Source organism: Cololabis saira, chromosome 16 (assembly GCF_033807715.1).
Source record: "Cololabis saira isolate AMF1-May2022 chromosome 16, fColSai1.1, whole genome shotgun sequence".
Lineage (NCBI taxonomy): Eukaryota > Metazoa > Chordata > Actinopteri > Beloniformes > Belonidae > Cololabis > Cololabis saira.
Genome location: NC_084602.1, coordinates 31,730,314 through 31,751,618, shown reverse-complemented (window position 1 = coordinate 31,751,618; position 21,305 = coordinate 31,730,314). Strand labels below are relative to the sequence as shown.

Here is a 21,305-nt window from a genome sequence, read left to right as displayed (position 1 = left end):
CAGGAGCAACACCCTCGACAAAACGCAACAGAACGCAAGATGCATTTTCTCCACCCCAACGTAGTGGGTATGAAATTAGAAAAGCTACACTTTCAGATGATACCGAACATAATCTTTTCTGGGCCGACCACTTCATGCCAATCTCAAAACAAACAGAAAGCCAAAATTCACATTTCACAGCCAGCACATCAGATTGCAAGCTCATCACACAGTACGTCAGCAAATCCCAAAACTATTCCGACCAAAAGCAGTTTATTTTATTTCTTTACCGTTTCGTTGACATTTTCAGTCTATCCACACCATTCTTTGAATTCACGATTTAATCCTTCATAGTAGTGAAACTGCTTCATCCACCGTCATTTCATATCCTGCCGGTCGCGGCCATTTTGTTGACTCCTCTGGGATTTTTGGAATTTACGTAAAGTTTGTTTACATTCTACATGTTGCGAGCTTTCCAACGAGATATTACACTTGAACGAGACTTCATCCATGAGGCCTCTACCGTTGAGCGTAAACGCTGGAGCGTGGCAGCCATCTTGACTCCACACAGTTGCACAGCACATAGAGCGAAACCCACAAAGAGACCCGCACAGAGCGCAGGGATGTTTGGATTGAGATTTTACATTTACGAATTCATGTATCATCAAATCATCAAAATATTTTATAGCCATATTCCCTTCAAAAGGGGTAAAAAAAATATTTGACACAGTAGCCTATAGGTATCCAAGTGCCCAAATAGAGAGTCCGCCTGGTACAATCCACACTAAAATCTTTATAAAATCTATGTACTTTAAGCTATTCTTATGTAACTTGTTACAGTTGTAGTCAAGGATTTGCTGAATCCAAGCAGTGGTGTATTTATAATTAAATGCATTGATATCATGGTGTTTTCCACTGTGCAAACAAAAAAAAGAAATTAGACGAGAATACAAATTTCATTTTTTTCCTTTGGTTTATCACAATTTCCTCAGCTAAGTGAACATTCACGATTTTTCTGACACTGGAAATGTATGCTGTGAGGTCTCAGCTATCCATTGAGACCAAGACTATGCATATTATCCTTATAATTGTGGAGACATTGTTGATTTGATTTGGAGAGGCCTGTTCAGGTGAAATTCACCTGCAAAATCCCTAGGGGTGAACAGTAAGGGAGTGCTTTAGTAGGACTGACAATTCACAGCCATACATTTCTGGGTTGCAAAGGTGCAGTAAAGTCTTTGGCATAATACTCAGCTCAACAGGGTCAGCATAAAAGTGGCTAAATTCTGTGGACATGCATAATGTCTGTGAGTGCACCTAGGTCACCAAGTCTGTGCATTGGTACAAACTTTGTACTGACATGGATCCACTTCATGGATGTAGTTGGGTTCAGCCCACTGGTCGGTTCGTCAAGTGCCTTCTTCCTAGCTGCCCCTGTGGTGTAGTTAATGGTGTTACCGGCTGCTCCTCTCACCTTGTTCACATTAGAGGGCACTGACCAGTAGGCTGAAACATCAGTCCATGTCAGGGTCAGAGTCAGTTTTACTGCTGTGCCTATTTTGTAAAGCAGAGCTGCAACATGTACACACTTCTTAGCAACACTTACCATACATGTACAGTGGGCACTTCTCACCTCCCCCCTGTACTAGATGAGCCCCCATGGCTGTAGTGGCTTTAGGCTGAGGGACATGGAGGGATTTACCTTTAACAGAGCAACACAGATTCAAAACAAAATCAGTAAATCTTTTCTAAACAATTAAAAAAAAAACATGGCCTCTCTCTTAGATTTATAAAATGCATGCAGTCCAGGGACAGTAGGGTAAGCCAAAAATAAAGTGCTATTAATCTTTGAATGCGGCTATCCTTTATGTGGAGGACCAAAACTGACATAATTAAAAATAATAGGAGAAATATATACAGTATATTTTGTTTTTCCTTTTCCTTATATGTGCATTTTTGTAGAGGAAAAAACATATATTTAGTTTTTCCTTGTACAAGGTCCAGACTTGTTTGGAAGTAAGCATGAAATGACTGCAACCAACTGGCACAATAATAGCTGCAATCATGCTAACTATTAAAGCTGACGACATTTCCTATGAACAAACAACTTCAGTTACACAGCTGAATGTAAACCAAGTTAAAAAGCAGAAGACACAGGATGTAAGAGAAATACGACTTACTAATCCAATAGCAGCAAGGCTAGGTGTCCATCGGTCCTGCAGTCTCTGTCTCATAAAGCTTGCACCAACACTTGTAAGCCAGTCTGATATTCACCCACATCCAGGCTCTTGCTCAGTCTCTCTCTTTCTTTTCCTTCACTCTTCTGATGAAACCTTCTTCACTTTCTTTGCTGGCTCTGTCATGGCATCTGTACTGATACATGCGGGAATAAGTGTCATTCGTCCTGTTATGAGTTGATCTACTGCTAAAATAACTGTAGAAACATTATGTTAAGGTTTTTAAGTATTGTGGTGTTACTTTAACTGCTAAGTCAACAATAATTTTTCCAAACAGCTGTATGTTGCTGTAGCGTAGTAAACAGCATAACACTTGCAGTTTTCTGGGGGTTGCATCCATTCAGACAGTGGGAAATAATTGAATAAAGTGCCAAACTGTTCTGTAAGATACCACATTCGTATCGACAGAAAAAAAAAAAAAAAAACTAAACTTAACTATTTCAACCCACAATGTTGTGGCTGTCTTTCCCAAACACTAACAAAGGTGATGATCCTGCATTTTCTCCCTCCAATAAAGACACTGAAAGGAGATCTTCTCATTCAGCTGTGAATAGAGGCACCGGTGTGCAAGAACAGATAAACAATTGTCCACAGCACAAGTGTTTGCTTACTGTGTGGAAATGTCACACTATGTCTTGCGCAATGTTTTAATAAAGCTAAAGCCAAAGAGTTTTATCTGACCTTCATTTTTAATTCAGGTCTGCACAGGAAATCTAACTCTTTCTTACAGCACAATGACTAAATACCCTGCACAGATTCTGCTTATTTCTTGTTTGAAGATTAGTTTCTCTTCCTTTTTAATTTTTATGTTCCTATTTTTGCCTCTACTCATTTCTGATCAGAGCGACTCTGGAGACAAACTTGAAATTTAGATTCTTATGTCCCCAAAGACTTTAGCTACACGGACACAAGAATAGCCTTTAAGTATGCTGTTTTTCTTCTATATCCCTACATGCATTACATGCATTGTTACATAATACATAATGCATAATACATAATACATAATGTCCATCACAAGGGCTGCAGTTTTTCCCACATTAATCACAGCTGACAAGCATGAAAAAGCTTCAAAAGCCTATGTGTGCTGTGGAATACACTGCTTCAGAAAACATGGCTTCATATGATCTTCAGGATAAAGCTTGATTCTGACATTTCTGAGTTACTCTGCATCAGTGCTGTTTATATAAAGCTGCACAGGTGAGAAGATCTTTGTTTTCTTTTGTTAGGCAGTTCAAGGAACAATAAATGACTGATCAGAAGAACATATATCTTGTCTGTTACCAGAGATGACAATGTGCCTTCATACGTTTTGGTGGTTAATCAAATGACTGAAAGCAGGTGGGCAGGTGGGTTTATCTGATGATTGACAAACAATATTTGTCAGTAAATACAACAATAATGCATTAGGGGATTGGCCATTGTAATGGAAAACAATATATATGATATTTCTCCAGTTGTGGTCATTGTTGAAATAACCCAAGGGAGATTATCTCCATATAAAGCCAGTTGCACCCAGCACAGATCAGCAGAATGGGTCACTCTAGTCTAGACTAAGTGAAGAGTACACTTGATACAGTAAGGATTAATAAGGAGGTGTCGTTGTTGTGCTTTACTCTTTAAAGTGCAGCTTTATTAGGGCCCGAGCACCCAATTTTGTGCGCAAGCCAGGCCTGGCGAAAAATTTTATATTTAATGGTTTGCATTAATGGGCGTGGCCTAATGGCTCAACAGCGCCCCCTAGAAAACTTTGTGCCTCAAGCCCCACAATATGGATGAATTTGATATTTTGTGTTTTAATGTTATTTCAATGCGTAACCAGCCTGTTTTCACCATATCTACATTAGAATGTTGTATCTTCACTTGGCTTCGGGGCGTCTTTACAACAGTACGGGTCGCTTGACAGTCTCCCTCTTTCTGCTGAGCGAGACAAGTGGACAGACGTGAAGTTGCCTTGTCTCACTTATTTGTCCTGTTTTCAGGAATAAGCTGTTTATATGGTGCCAGCCGGTACCTGTAACACCTGCAACCCCCCTACATATAAATACCTATCTCACTATACATATTAGATACAGGCTTTTTTAATGGCTCTCTGCAAAATCCGAATATGAATTTTATCCATACGTTGGATATACCCTTTTATCCCTCAGAAGGGCACAGGGTCTTGGAGCATATTCCAGCAGACATTCAAAATTAATATTGTATGTTATGCCCTGAAAATGCAGTTCAGGAAACATGGCTAACACGTCACCATGCATGCTCACACCTACTGCCAACACTTGGACTCTTGGAACAGCACTTAGAAATGACATAACTGGCACACTGATTCAAAAGAGCTTAATATATGTGAGACAGCATAAGCAGAGCGCTTGGAGGCATTCATGAGGGCAAATATCAGGACTTCTGCTCAGTGCACACATGAACCTGCACAGATGACGGGGGCTGGATAGATTCAAGCCTGGGTGAGTGAATTACAAAACAGAGCAGGCACGGTTTAAAGAACAAACCACAAAAATCAAGCAGATGCATCAATTCAAAAGGAGAAATACTGGTGTATCGCTGAGAGAGTAATATATCCAAATTAAGAGTCAAGAAAATGTTTATGCACTGATTTGCCAGAAAATGTTATCTGACAAAAATTCATGAGATGATTTGGGGTTTCAAACTTTCATTCTCTATTTAAAAAGTATCCTGCCATCACCCTGTTATATAATTCATTATGAAGCTAGAATAAAATTTGTTACATGCAAGAAAACGCTTTCCTTTTTCTCCCTAAATGCTTTTAATAATGGAGTTACCAACAAGATTATTTGGTTGTTGTTTGGATGCTGAAGGGGTTTTACAATACTGGTCAAGTGGTTTTCATTTTATTCTCATTTATTCATTTTTGCTCAGTTATTTTATACCGTATAACATTATTTCCTCTTGAGGGTAAAGGAAGTATACAATTGAATATGAAATAATATCACAAACTAATTAGTTGTGCACTCATCCTTCCATGGCCAGAGCCCTGTTGTGGCATTTGAAAAACATGTGATGCATTTTTTCATTTGTTCATGCTCCAACTCTCACAAGTTTGATCAAATTCATACCAATGTTTTAGTATAATCTAATTGAGAAACAGAAGAAATTGACATAATGAGGTCATTTATCCTCAAAAACGTTGCCTTAATGTAGAGATAACACAAAAAGGGCTTTTAGAGATCTCAGATATCATCCAACTAATAGGTTCACTATTGGCATTTTTCCACTAGAACCTACTCGGCTCTACTCATCTCAGCTCGACTCAACTCGGCCTGGTTTCTTTACCATAACAATTCAGCACCTGGAGCAGAAGTAGGAGGGTTGGAGAGAAGCTCCTGTGACGTATTTGATTGTTTGATCTAAACAAAGAAGACAACAACACTAAAGATGTAAAACCTGGAGGAGATGATATATGTGCTGCTTGGACTGTGGCTTGTGTCTGATATCAAGTTAAAAGATGGGAGTGAGAGAAGCTTCAAGTGGTGGCGTTTTTTATCTTTTTTATGTTTGTCTCAGCGCTGCTAAAAAGTCTGTTGGCAGGCGCGAGCAGCTATGAAGTGACAAAGCTCCTGGTGGATCTGGTCGTTCCTTATTGCCCGTCTAGATCCCTTTTTAATTCTCTCCTCAGCCACCAGGTTTATGAACATCTGCAGCACAGAGTTGGATCATGAAACAGACTTTTGCGCTGCCATTACCTGTCAAATAATATGAACAAGAAGCCGCCGTCAGAGTCGCTCTTTTCCTAATGTCCACATCCTGACTCAGACGTCTGACTCCAACCCCCGACCAATCGGTGGCCTGTAGTGTGATGACGTCAGATATAGTCCGACTCAGCCGCTTAGAACCTCGGCAGAGTAGATGCAGAAAAGGATCTACTCTGGCTGAGTAGGTACTAATGGAAAAGTGCCATTAGTGTGGTTAGTATTGTTAAGCTGTACGTGCACAGTTATTCGTTAATGGACAAATTCTTAAGGTTTTCTGAGAACTGCATTAAAAATAAAAGGAAAATATCGTTTAACTTGTGTGGTTGTTGCTTCGAATGGGAATGTAACCTTTGCGACTCAAGTATTGTAGTAAAAAAACTATGTCAAGTTTCCACTGCACACTTATGCCTAATGCATACGATTTTCTTTGTCAAAACACAGAATGGCTGTGTTCTCCAGACTTCTCAAATATATTTTCATGTTTTTGTGATGCACAAAATGATGACATCTGATAATCTCTTTCTTTAAACTTAAATACAAAGCCTCATACTGGGAGTTGAGGCTACATTTTGCATCATGGCTCTGCAAACACAATCCCACTCAAACGCATCACCTTGTGACATTGCTATGAATTTTAATGCTTGCACTTCCACATAGTATCCAGTAAACAACTACTAGAAGGACTCTGTTATCTTTGTACTGCTGCTGTTAGGAAGGAAGGATTTTTTTCCCCTTTTTTTTGGTGAACACTTGAGGTCCTCTGTGTAAATCCCCAGAGGTCCCAAAAAACACAGATGCTATTTAAGGCATAACACATTTTCCTCAACATGTTTCCATAACTGTCTCTTCCGTTTTTACCTAGTCCTCGTCTGGCTGTCTTCTCCTCCTTAATATTATCTGCTTCTCCAGCTGACTAGATATATATTAGCACTCTACCAGCTTTTGATGCCAGATTTCTACCGCCTACCGACATATGGAGGACAAAACCTGAAATAATTAAAAAATAACAGGAGAAATATATCTTTTTTGTTTTTCCTTTTCCTTATACATGCATTTTCGTCAGGAAATATATATTTTTTGTATTTCCTTTTTCTTATGCACACATTCCTTGTTTTTACATTCCCTCATCTCCTCTTTTTACTTTACCTTATGCATTTCTGCCTCATTATGCAAATGAGGAGGGCTGCCTTTCTTGGTCCAGCTCCTCTACTATTGGTCTATAAATGGGGAGTAGCAAATTTAAGAAAACCTATTTTTTATGTTTGTTTAAAGTCTTTATTAGGGCCCGAGCACTTACAGTGCGAAGGCCCTATTTTATCTGTAAGTGTATTATACATCAAAATGTAGGTCTCCATCCCGCAACGACGCGCATTACTTTTCTCAGTCAAAAGCGCTACCGTTGCAACTTTAGACACCAAAAAGCGCGCCCCTCCCCTTCATCTGATTGGTCCATAAAGAAAAAACTTTGTGCCTCAAGCCCCACAATACGGTTTAACGTACATCCACGAAAATCATCACATACCTGTATCATGTCGCAACTTAAAGAAAAGTCTCTCGGCACCATGGCCAAAACCGAACCGGAAGCCGGCCATTTTGAACATTTTGAATTAATCGCGTAATTTTGGCACAATTTATGCCATTCCTTCGGCAGTAAATACGGCCCGGGCCGCAACGTGCACCGAGGTGTGTTATACATCAAAATGTTCGTCTCCAACCTGCGACGATGCGCATTACTTTTCTCTTTCAAAAGCGTTACCATGGCGACGATAGACGCCAAAAAGCGCGCCCCCCTTTCATCTGATTGGTCCATATTTGATAGTTCCCCAAAAGTCACCAAATTTTGAACGCAAGCCAGGCCTGGTGATAAATTTGATATTTCATGGTTTGCATTAATGGGCGTGGCCTAATGGCTCAACAGCACCCCCTAGAAAACTTTGTGCTTCAAGCCCCACAATACGGTTTGATGTACATGAACGAAAATCGGTACACACCTGTATCATGTCGCAACTTAAAGAAAAGTCTCTTGGCGCCATGGCCGAAACTGAACAGGAAGTCGGCCATTTTGAATTAATCGTGTCATTTTGGCGAAATTTATGCCATTTCTTCAGCCGCTTCTTCGCCCGAACTGTAACGTGCACCCAGGTGTGTTATACATCAAAATGTGCATCTCCATCCTGCAACAACGCCCATTACTTTTCTCAGTCAAAAGCGTTACTGTAGCGACGATAGATACCAAAAAGCGCGCCCCCAATTCATCTGGTTGGTCCATAGGGGTGTAACGGTACACAAAAATCTCGGTTCGGTACGTACCTCGGTTTGGAGGTCACGGTTCGGTTCATTTTCGGTACAGTAAGAAAACAAAATGCAAAATATAAACGTGCTAGTTGTTTATTACACACACACAAAATAACATTGGCTCAGACTTAAAAAAAAATATCTCCCTGATGTGCAAAATTGAACAGTTGCAACACTGAACAGTTTAAAGTTGTTGCTCAGATTAAATAAAATTTATAAATAATTTACTTTTATTGCCAATACTAGCGGCATTACTCTGCATTCACACTGAAAGCGTCAGTGGGGCGGGGGTGGGTGGGGTTTCAAGCTGCGCTGCAGAACTGAAGGGAACAGTGGGAACAGCCTACACATATAGCGTACACATCTTAATTTTCCTATTTCACCATAGATCACACTTTGGGAAGCCTTCTTTATATTTTAGCGTTATTTCCGCGTAGATAAGAGTGAGTTTGATGCTCCTTTAACAAGTTTGGTCGCGGATCAACATCAACCCAGCGAGCTTGCTCCCGGTGGCTGATTTATAGTTCTGCGTCAGACCAACGCAGAGCCGACGGCGTAAGGTACGCAGCCACGCACACCGCACGCCGTCGATTTAATGCAGAACCATCATTCAGGCGAAGCTGCAGTCTGTCTGCGCTGATCACAGACACACCGGGTCGGAGCGGATTTGGTCGGCTACAACTGTTGCTTGTTGTTTCTCGGTGTGAGCGCAACTGCCTATATATGTGCAGCTGCAGCAGCGCTCTGCTCGACAACGTGCGGTCCTCTACTTAATATGTCCGTGTGGAAACTCGTTTGGTACGTCTCCGTTCCGAACCGAACACGCTATACCGAACGGTTCGATACAAATACATGTACCGTTACACCCCTATTGGTCCATATTTGATAGTTCCTACTTTCTGCCATAACTTTTGAATGGTGTGATATAAAGAGTCATGGGTGGTGTCATCTTACTCGGTATTGAGTACTTGACCTTCATTGGCCTTAATTAGCCCCGCCCCTTCTTCTGACTGGTCAATATTTGATAGTCCCTATTTTCTACTATAACTTTTGAATGGTTTGACATAGAGAGTTGTGGGTGGTGTCATCAAACTCGGTTTTGAGTATTTGATCTTCATTGGCATTAATTAGCTCCGCCAATTTTCTGATTGGTCGATATTTCCTAGATCCTATTTTCTGCCATAACTTTTGAATGGTTTGATATAGAGAATTGTGGGTGGTGTCATCCGCTAAATGTCCAGGCCTGAAGAATCTACATGCAAGTCATACAAGCGCTTCCACTGCAGCATGCCTGAACGTGCACAAGGGTGCGAGGGCCCGTTCATCGCTGCTTGCAGGTTCAATTATATATTGAAATTAAAAAGCCCCCTTTTTAGTATTTAATAGACACTTAATATGAATACTATAGGCCATTCTTTTCTTGTACTTAGCAAGTATTTATTTTTTTGTAATTTTTGATTACGGGAGAGATACAGAAGTTTCAGAAATTCATGTATTAGGTATGATACAGCCTGGTTTGAAGGGTAACTGATGAAGGGAATGAGTGGATACAAGACCACATCTAAAGAGTTTGTATGTAGCCAATACACAGACAAACAGGTCACAAAGAATCCCATTTTAAGCAATTTGGGCTTCTTCCACACTGGCTTTTGCAAATGGGTGCAACAGTACCGGAGCACCGAACATTTGCATGGCTGTTTCCTGAAGATCACTCCTCCTTGTCCTTAACCTGTTACAATTAACAATTATAAGGACAATATGCATAATATTGGTCTCAATGGATAGCAAAGAACTAACAGCATACATTTCCAGTGTCAGAAAAATTGTTAATGTTCACATGCCTGAGCAAATGTGATAAATTGTGATTTTTTTTTTGTTTGCACAGTGGAAAACACCATGATAGCAATGCAAATATGCGTAAAGATACCACTGGCGGGTGTCAGCAACTCCTTGACTCCCACTGTACCAAGTTACACGAGAATAGCTTAAAGCATATAGATTTAATAAAGGTTTTAGTGTGGATAGTACCAGGCGGACTCTTTATTTGGGCACTTGGATACTTATACTGTGCAGAAATGTGCCAAATGTGTTTTTTACGTCTTTGAAGGGAATATGACTATAAATTACTATGATTATTTGATGATAGATTTCGTAAATGTAAAATCTCAATCATCACTTCGCTCTGTCTCTCTGCGGGTGTTGCTCTATGCGCTGTGCAACTGTGCCTCACTGATCCAAGATGGCTGCCGCGCTCCAGAGTTTACGCTAGGCCTGGGACAATAACAAATTTTGCTGGACGATATATTGTCCCACAAATTATTGACGATAAACGATATTATTGTCGACATTGTCGAGACCAAAATAAGCACTTATGTAATGTTAATATATCATAATAATGAAAGTACACCCTTTCAAATGTAATAATTAAACCTTTATTTGACATTGGAGAACTTTTAAATATGCAAAACAATATAATAAAACAAGCAAACGCTGGGTTCGAGCCTTCGTGCCCCCAAGTGCAGACCGTCGGGACGCCTGGTCGCGACGTGCGGGACCTGCCCGGGGACCTCCGCACCCCTCGCAGAAACTGCCACCCCCCCCAAACAGCAGCTCTCACCCGCGGGGGTGAGAGGAAAAAGGGAGTGCCGTCTCCGTCGAGTCCCCCACTTGCGCGGTGGACTCAGGTCTCCGCGCTGACCGCGTACCACTGCGCCTGCGAAGGCCGGCGGAGGTGGACACACGCTCCCATCCACTGGGGGATCTTGGCGGCGGACGCGTGGGGTGACGAAGCTCCGGCTCGTCCCCTCGCCGCGCCGCCGCGCCTGGCAATCACCCGAGCACTGAGCTGGAGGGAGAGAGACGGCCGGCCTTCGGGCCGCCACCGCCCCTCTCCTCTCCACCCGCGCTCTCCTTTTTTTTTCGCCTACGACCTCAGATCAGACGAGACAACCCGCTGAATTTAAGCATATTACTAAGCGGAGGAAAAGAAACTAACAAGGATTCCCTCAGTTCAACCCGAGGCTCCACCTCCCCCCACAGATACAAAGAGTCTGAATGATTGACAAGATGGTTCACTCCGTTCATTTTTTTCCGCTAAGGAACAAACGCGCCAAGGTCCTAAGACCAATGCACAGAGTGAGCCCTCTTGTCATCCAGTGTGTTTGGAGGCCGGAGACGAAGAAAACAAATATGCGTGCATATGGCCATTTATCGAGGCCGGAAACATTATCGAGTCCATTTTCATTTATCGTGCAATTAATTGATTTATTGATTATCGTCCCAGGCCTAGTTTACGCTCAACAGTAGAGGCTTGATGGATGAAGTATCGTTCAAGTGTAATATTTCGTTTGAAAGCTCACGACATGTAGAATGTCAACAAAGTTTATGTAAATTCCGAAAATCCACGAGACATCAATGGCTGCGACCGGCAGGATATGAAATAATGGCACATGCAGCAGTTTCACTACCATAAAGGATTTAGCCGTTAATTTTGGTCAAAGAATGGTGTGGATGAACTGAAAATGACATTTTTGTGAATAGATTATTTTAACCAGCATTCATGGTAGTGGTAAAAGGAATAGTTAGAATTAAGATGCTTGTTTTTTTGTTAAAAGTGCTGTATTTTAACTGCATTTAAAAAAAAATTTCAATATACTTTATTTTAAGTTACGAGTCATTGTGCACCCCTGAATATTTTAGTTCACATGTTGTACAAGCATGAAATCAGCCACGTGGAACACATCTTTTACACTGTGTACCTACCCGCTCCCACACACACACACACACACACACACACACACACACACACACACACACACACACACACACACACACACACACACACACACACACACACACACACACACACACACACACATATACTCACACACTAAGCTCACAATAATAGACAGACAAGACCATGAGAATTCATGATGGGATTTTCCACTGAAATTACATCAGCTTCCCTTTGACTGTTCCAAAACAGTTTTCCATACAACGCATATACACACTGGCAGACACACACATACGCATGCAGCCCAATCCTGTTTGAGACCCTTAGAGGAAATGCAGATCAGATTTAACCAAGAGAAGCTACACAAATGCAAAAATATGCTGAATGTGTGTGCATGTACACACACACACCTATACAGGTTGACATAGCACCATTTAAAGTTTGAAATAATGCTCTAATATATGACTGTAGACTCACAATGTACACAGATAGACAACATCAGTGTTATGAACTGTATTGACTTTCATACATGAATATAACATGAACGAATATGAATATAATATGCTTTTAAAATCCGATAATCATTCTAAGTAATAAGCACCATTGCAATAGTAAGCTTCTGTTATCCTGTTTGTTCATGCATATTTGTATTTCGTGTTGTACGTTTGTTTTACTGTTAAGGACTATTCATCATTTGTTCAATAATGAACTGACCAACTATATCTGCAGTCTCTCTGACCACAAATGACTGGACCTTGAAACGGCAGAGAGAGCTATGGGGCTTAAAATCAACAAGTAGGTTGCTCCTTGCATAAATATAATGAATTGTGTGTACATGATATATACAAACGGGACCACTATTGACTAAAAGATTTACTTGGCTCAGTCTCTTTTTTTTAGAAAGTTTGAAAAGCATTATGCGTATCAAGGGGGTCAAAATTGCCTCCAGCAGAGTCCTCCATCTCAGGAATTCCAGACCATCCTGACATTGAATGTATCCAACCTCCTCTTATACTCGTCCTTTTCACCAATTCGATCAGGGCGGCCATAGAATAGTTGGTAGTCGGTCCAGAATTTATCCATAGTGCCATCAATTGTTCTTTTCGGCTATTAAACTTCTCAGGGGTCACAAGCAAATGTCCTTATTGGTCCAAGTCCCAAGTCGGGATACGTGGGGAAGATTGTGTCAGTAAGGTAGTCAAATTGAAGGAAAGTTTGAAACTTTGCTGTGTAAGGACCAATTAAGTTCAATTCAATTCAATTCACTTTATTTGTTAGACAGGGACTGTACATATTAATGGACACAAGTGTAAATATGTATGGTTGTAGCAAGAGGCTAAAAAGGCTTAAGAGGGACAAATTATTAAATGACTCAAAACGAAGTCCGATGACACCACCTATGACTCTATATGTCAAACCATTCAAAAGTTATGGCAGAAAATAGGATCTATCAAATATCGACCAATCAGAAGAAGGGGCGGGGCTAATTTGCATCAATTACGTTCAAGGACTCAAAACCGAGTGCGATGACACCACCCCCAACTCTCTATATCCAACCATTCAAAAGTTATGGCAGAAAGTAGGAACTATCAAATATGGACCAATCAGATGAAGGGGGGGGCGCGCTTTTTGCCGTCTATCGTCACCACGGTAATGCTTTTGACTGAGAAAAGTAATGCGCATCATCGCAGGATCGAGACGCACATTCTGATGTATAAGACACCATGGTGCACGTTACGGTTCGGGCGAAGAAACGGCCGAAGAAATGGCATAAATTGCGCCAAAATTACACGATTAATTAAAAATGGCAGACTTCGTGTTCGGTTTCGGCCATGGTGCCAAGAGACTTTTCTTTAAGTTGCGACAATGATACAGGTGTGTACCGATTTTCGTGCATGTACGTCAAACCGTATTGTGGGGCTTGAGGCACAAAGTTTTCTAGGGGGCGCTGTTGAGCCATTAGGCCACGCCCATTAATGCAAACCATTAAATATCAAATTTTTCGCCAGGCCTGGCTTATGAGGAAAATTTGGTGACTTTTGGGGCACGTTTAAGGGGGCAAAAAGGCCCTCCTTTCGTCGGAAAAAAAAGAAAGAAAGAAAGAAAAAAAATTCCAACAGATACAATAGACCTAATAATATTGTGAGATTTTTTAATACATAACTAAAGCAACAAGACAGCATGCTACTGGCTTAGATGCCAAGTCATAATAAAAGAAAACAAGCATTAATGGTTAAATAAAAACCCTATTTACATGATTTAAATTACAGGAATTAATCAAAAATATTTTTTTCTCTATAATGCAATTTGATTAAAAGATGAATAGTCGTTGAGAATTAAGACACAAAAGAGTCGTTTCCCCAATCAGTCAGGATTCAGCATGCATGAAAGCTGTGTTATGAGCTCACTCATCATAGTGATATCCTAGCTTCTGGTCTTTCAGAATTATGCTTTCTTTTTTAAATCACTGAGTGTGATATTTGATAAATGTAGTGAATGCTTTTGTGAGAGATAAAAGTAATACAAGTTACTTTCTGTTAATGATACATACTGTAGATCGCTTACCAGTCATTTCAACACACGTGATTATAGTTGCTTTTTGAATTTAAATTGTGTAGCAAAACATAAATAATACACCAAAATATAAACAATACAGGTAACAAAGGCTTCGTGTATGTGTTGGCCAATTGATTTTCCTCTTTTTATATTAAAAAAACAAAATCGGCAAACAAGTCGTATATTAAAAAGAAAATTGGTTGGCCGTCATATACACAAACCACAGAGTCCTTGGTTTATCTCACTGCTCATTTCCTTTAGACATTTTTCATAATGCATCCTTTAATAATTTGTTTTAGTATTCTGAGTAAAAGGAGACAATACAATCTATCTGCAGTTTAATGTATTAGTTCTTGAGAGGCTTTTTTCAGAAGTATATTTTCATTCCAATTTGTCCAGCTTTCCAGCAGTCTGTTAGAATGGAAGAAGCCCATTGAATGAGGTGAAACATTTAAGGGCCAAGAAAATCTGTACATTTGGCTTTTATTTACCATTTCTTTCTTAGAGCATCCTACAAAAGCTTAGTTTTCTATTTTATTATGATTATATATGTGTCTGGAACTCGTCTATAACCAGCAAGGATAGCAGACTTTACATCATCCTATAATATGCTATCTGCCCCTGACAAAATTGAAAAGACTTTGGTATTGGTATTGCACACACACACACACACACACACACACACACACGCACACACACGCACATGCACACGCACACACACACACAGAGAAAAAGAGTGAGATGGCATGATGTGGAGGACTGTAGCATGAAAGAATATATAAACACTAAGAGTTTCGACTTGGAGGAGTTCATGGTAAATCTGCCACACAGGAACCTCTAACAGGACCGACCGTCTCATTGGCCCCTTCAGCCATACACCATACACTGTGGGGCCACATCTTTGACAAAAATAGCACAGCCAACCATGAGGTGGCAGTAATACATATCCACTTACATACATACACATGTTGTGCATAAAGAGCTCTGTTTGCTCTTTATGCACGACATAAACAGAGCAAAAGCAAGTCCGAACTATAACATCACGAATTTGGACCCTCCTCCTGGCATCACATACACAACAGTGTGCAGGAATTCTCACACATGATCACACTGCTTCGGGTGTTTGAGATCCAAAACAAAGAATGCCTTGAAGCAGACATCGATTGCCTGAAGCAGTGTTTCCTGTAACAGAGCCTGTCCAGTAATGATCACAAAGGCCTGGCATGCGTGTTTGTCATGGTTTCCCAGTGACAGGACATAAGGCTACGGTCGGGATGCCTTGCCCTTATGCGTGTACTTGACCATGTTTGTTCCAGCTTAAAAAAGATAATGTAAGATGGAGCTGTGTTACTTGTGCAGTTTAAAAAAATAAATAAACCATTAAACTGAACAGTTTTTGCATATCATTTTGTATTACAGGCATATTGATCACTAAATAGCAATGACTTGGAAAGAATTTAGGTTGATGTAGTAAAAAAAGAAGCTTTGATGTAGTTAAAGGGTTGTAATGTGCAAACGAGCATTAAGACTAATATCTGCAGTAGAGAGGTCTAACTGACTACAACTCAATGTACAAAGTACCATGTAATGGGTTGGTTAGTTCTAGATCTGGGGTCAGCAACCCGCGGCTCTAGAGCCGCATGCGGCTCTTTAGCGCTGCCCTAGTGGCTCCTTGGAGCTTTTTCAAAAATGTTTTACCTGGGAGGCGGATCTCTCTCTGAATACCGACCAGCTTTCTTGGTCACAAATATGCTTAAATACGTTTACTATGACTAAAAACCCAAACTTACAACTTATACAGTATAAAGTTCTTCATAGAATACATTATACTGGACAAAGGATGTTCCAGATGGGCTTTGTCACCTCTAATATCTGTTCACAGTGCACAGAGAACACCCCAGATAATTATATGCATGCTTTATGGTTCTGTACACCGGTACAGAGGTTCTGGAAGGAGATTTGTGAGGATTTATCCACATGGATCGACCACAGAATCCCAGTGTGCCCCACGGTGTGTATATTAGGTCACCTGGGAGACACTCAAATAGATCCTAATTGGACACACCGGGTTCTCACTGCCTTATGTATCGCAAAGAAAACCATTCTAGTAAATTGGAAACAAAAATCCAGTTTATGTATTAACCATTTTAGGAATCTTTTATCAGATCATATTAGTAGTGAGATAATGTCTGCCTCCACTGAACAACACTCGGCTGAATTGCACTCTCTGTGGTCCCCGATTATTGGCCTCGTTACCTAGTGGGGGCGGGGGGGGGGTGATCTCGTAGCCCTTGGGGTTGGGGGTCGGCTTGGGGGGTCTGGGGCGCGGGCCTCTGGTGGCCCCTGGGGGGCGGTGGGTGGGGCCGCGGGGTCCTGTCCCTGGCCGGTGGGGGCCTTGGGGGCCTGTGGGGGGGGGTACCTCATGGCGGTGGGGGGGGGGTGGCTGGGGAGGGCTCGGGCGGGAGGCGGTGGCTTGGGCGTCTCCGGGCCTCCTGGGGGGGGCTGGGCCGTGGACGTGGGGGTCCCACCCGGAGGGCCCGGTCCTGCCTGGGTGGGGGGTGGTTGTCTGCGCTGGGGGGGCATTGCTGCCTTGGTCCTCCGTCGATGGGCGGGGGCCAAGTGCCCCTGCGGATGTGGGGACTCCGTGACCCTTGGGGTGTCCGCCGGGGTGGCCTCGGGGGGGGGTGGGGCCGGGTCCGGAGATCGGGCCTCCCCTGACCGGGGGGTGCACGGGCGGGCGCGGCGGCGGGGTGGCGCCATTCCCAGGTATCTATGTCTTATGTTGTCAGTATGAATGGGAGGATGTTGGACCGTTTCCCCCTCCGTCTGGGGGCTCCGGCGGCTCCGGGGGCGCCCGTGGAGGTACGGTGGGGCCCTGGCCCGGCTCGGGGGGGCGGCCCCCGTCTACTGGATGGCCGGTGGGGGGACGCGGGTGTCTTATCAGGGCCAGCTTTGCTGGTCCTGCCTCCTGGCTTCGGCCTCCGCTCCCCCTCTTGTCCCCCCTACACGATTCATACGCACATAGGCGAAAGGCGGGGGGTCCGGGTCGTGGGGGGCACTGTCCCGCGTGGCCCGGCACTCCCCGCCTCACGGTTTTAACAGCAAACTAGACACTGCACATTCAACACTTTATAAATACACTTGACAAGGACACGTAGTTCGGGAGGGGGGGGGGTCGGTGTCAATCGATACTTGGCCCTCCCTCCTCCCTGTTTTTATGGCATTAATCACATGCACTCAACACAAGGGGCGGGAGGGGGTCCCACATCACCCGCGTTCCCTCACCGGCCTGGGCCTCGGACGGGTGGGTCGGGTTACCCGGGCCTGGCGGGGCCCGCTGTGCAGCCTGGGGTGCCTTCTGGCGGTGCTGGACCCCCCCGGGGAGGGGGAAACGGTGCGTGATTGTATGTCTGTGTCGGTGAGAATGCGGTATGGAAGGGTCCTGCCATGGAGGATTTGAGCCTCCATTGGCAGGACATCAAAAACTTAATAATTTATCAATATTATATTATACAAAGATGGTTATTATTATTATTATTATTATTATTATTAGTATTATTATTATTATTATTATTATGTATAGTATATTATATTATTATTAGTATAGGTATCGGATAGGTGAATGGATGAATGAATGGGATGCCTGGGTCTGGGGCCCTCCGTTGTCGGGCCTGCGCGGGTGTCGCCTTGTTGGGGGGTTCCCTCTCTCCGGGCCCGTCTCCGGTCCCCCCCGCTGCCTCTACGGCGGGGCGCCCCTCTGGTCTTGGAGGGCCACTTTCGTGGGGGACGGGTGCGCCTGCCCGCGTCGGCGGCCGGGGCGGCTCTGTCTCTCCGGGCAGGCTGGCCCCCTGCCGGGTGGGGGTCGTTGGCCTGAAGGGTGAGGGCCTCCTGGCCGCGTGTCCGGCCCGGACCGGGTGGCCGGGGATTGCCTGGGTCGCGGTCCGCCGCCGCGGGATCCCTGGCTGCTTCTTTCCGCGCCGTGGGGGCCCCGCCCGCGGGCCCCCTCGGCCGCCGCCGGGCGGGGGGGGGCCTCGCAGGCGGTGGGTTGCCTCCCTCCTACTTCTCCCCTCTGTGGGGTTTGCCGGTGGCCTGGGTTCCGGGCTCTTCCTTGTCGGCCTCTGGTCTCGCGGGTGGCGGGGTCGCTCCCCCCCCTCCCCCACTATAGATACACTTCAGGTGGAGCTTTGTTTGGTTTATTACACACACACACACACACACACACACACACACACACACACACACACACACACACATACACACATATAGTCATTTAGTCACATGCACACACACACACACACACACACACACACACACACACACACACACACACGCATGATCATATACATACACACACACACACATAGACATACACACTGGCTTGTTCACCTGCATGCTGGCTCTCTAGTTTTTGGGTTTAGGTAGCGGTAGCGATAGCTTAGCTCAGACTGCGATCAGATCTCAAGATTTAGGTCGATTGCTGTTCGTGTTTTGGTTGGCTCCGTGCCGGTTTCGTGCTTTGTTTGTGGTTTTTTGTTGCAGATTTCCAGTGCTTGACGTGTGTCTCCGTGTGTTCCTGCTTCCTGGATTGGCAGTGGATGTCGTCACCCTCCCCCCACCCCCTCCCCCCCCCAAAAAAAAAAAAAAAAAAAAAAAAAAAAAAAAAAAAAACACTGGGTTTGTATGTGTATATTTATGTATGTGTACGCATATGTGTGCGTATATATATGTATATATTACATATAGTAATAATGCACATATATACACTTTTGGTTTCTACCGTCATGGTATCAATCAATAATATTTTTTCTATTTTATTCCTTTTTCTTATCTTTTTTTTCTTTTTCTTCTTTTTTCCCTTTTTTCCTCTTTTTTTCTTCCTTTTTCTTTTCCTTTTTAATCTCGACATTTCAACTTTTTTCACAAGATTTTGACTATTTCCTTGACATTTAGACTTTTTTCTCGACATTTCGACTTTTTTCTCGACATTTCGACTTTTTTCTCAAGATTATACTTCAACATTATTCTCGACATTTCAACTTTTTTCACGAGATTTTGACTATTTCCTTGACATTTTGAATTTTTTCTCGAAATTTTGACTTTTTTTTCGCCATTTCGACTTTTTTCTCGAAGTGCATAATGAAAAGTTATAACTAATATAGATACATTCAGCATGTGTTGTTGTCTTGACTTTTCATTTTTTACGGCTCCAGACATATTTGTTTTTTGTGTTTTTGGTCCAGTATGGCTCTTTCAACATTTTGGGTTGCCGACCCCTGTTCTAGATAAACAGACTTTTATCCAACCAGCTAATGAACTATATTTTTACCGTCATCGTAATCTTAAACTGACGTATTATTTTGAGATGGGAAATACACTGATTAATTGTCTCTCATTCACAACAGTGTACTGCCTGTGTCACGGTGCAGCATTCAAATGCAGCTATTATACTTAATGGCCATTCGTACCTCATACAACCCCCCTTTAAAAAAAAAGAAGATAAACTATCCATTTAACTACATCAAAGCGTTTTTTTTTTCTTTTACAAACAACTACAGCCAGAAATGGTAAAAAAATTCAACTGTGGGAGCACCGGATTAGAGAAGACAGATGAAAGTCTACTACTGTATTGTTACATCATATAACAAACAGTTTTACATTTTAAATATGTAGAAGAGAGAAAGCAACATGGTGGGGAGCTCAAAGAAGCAGCCTAGACATGGTTCATAAGTGGATCCTACCACAAAGAAAGAGCCTGGACACCAAAAAACAGTGATGTGGTGATGTGGTGTAGCTGACTGGAACCTGTAGCTTGGTGAACACAGGTGTGTCTGATTGTGTAGATAAGAGGAGACTGTTTGATCTGACAGATGTGTTACTGAGGGAGACTCTGGTGATGAAGGTTATTGCAGTTAATACCGATGTTGACATCATGTCACTGCTGTATGTGTGCGTGTAATGAAGCTCTTGGTGGTTCAGGAAAAGTAGTCAATGATATGGGGTGTCTAGTCAGGACACGGGTGGCAGGAATAACCTTTAAACGGTTTATTGTGGCTTTATGTCATAGAACAGATGCACAGGCAACTTCCATCTGTATCAGTGTGTGGTTCTAAATGAAAGAATATGGGAAATAAACATTATAATACTAAATAGACTATAGACTATACTGTTAGACAATGTAAATAGTGCAAATAATTACTAATGATAATTTACTGCAAGATTAAAGGCTAAATAAAAAGGACAGATAAAGGAAATAATCATTCAATACAAACTAGTGGTAAATTATCACATAAATAACTGTTAGACTTACAACAACAACATATAATCACTAACAGTCACTAAATGTCTTAAGTACAAACAATTAAACACTTACTTGTGGTCATGGACGCACACAAACTGGGAAACCAACTCAACTAGATGATTAACTGTACAGTTACTGTAACTGTACAGTAACTGTTTCATCTGTCTGCAGCTTCTCCGGAGTGAAGAGAGCGGACATGCCCAGACTTGTTGTGGGCAAAGGGCGAGCACAGGTAGGAGAGAGAGCAGGCCATGTCAAGGGGAGGGGGAGAGTGGGGTGTAACCAGCCCCCGGTCTCGCATTCAGAAGGCAAGCCGATTTTTCCCAGTGGCCAGCCGCGGTACTGCAACAGAAAATCCCATGGACCGCAATAGTAAAAGAGAAGCCTCTAAAACTGTTCACAGGACACCTCCAGCTGTAATCACCGTTAATTACTAATCTTTGTATTTTATATTTTTAAGTCATGGACTTTATATCCGTCAA

At 42.6% G+C, this 21,305-nt stretch overlaps 1 long non-coding RNA gene across 1 annotated transcript; it reads right to left on the bottom strand.

Annotated features, from left to right (window-relative positions):
• Positions 1 to 1,379: 1,379 nt before the first annotated feature.
• Positions 1,380 to 20,986, bottom strand: LOC133462006 (uncharacterized). Its single transcript, XR_009784240.1, has 4 exons — positions 20,896 to 20,986; positions 2,160 to 2,352; positions 1,586 to 1,681; positions 1,380 to 1,485 (listed from the first exon to the last, which is right to left on the bottom strand). It is a non-coding gene; the product is annotated as an uncharacterized LOC133462006 (long non-coding RNA).
• Positions 20,987 to 21,305: the final 319 nt, after the last annotated feature.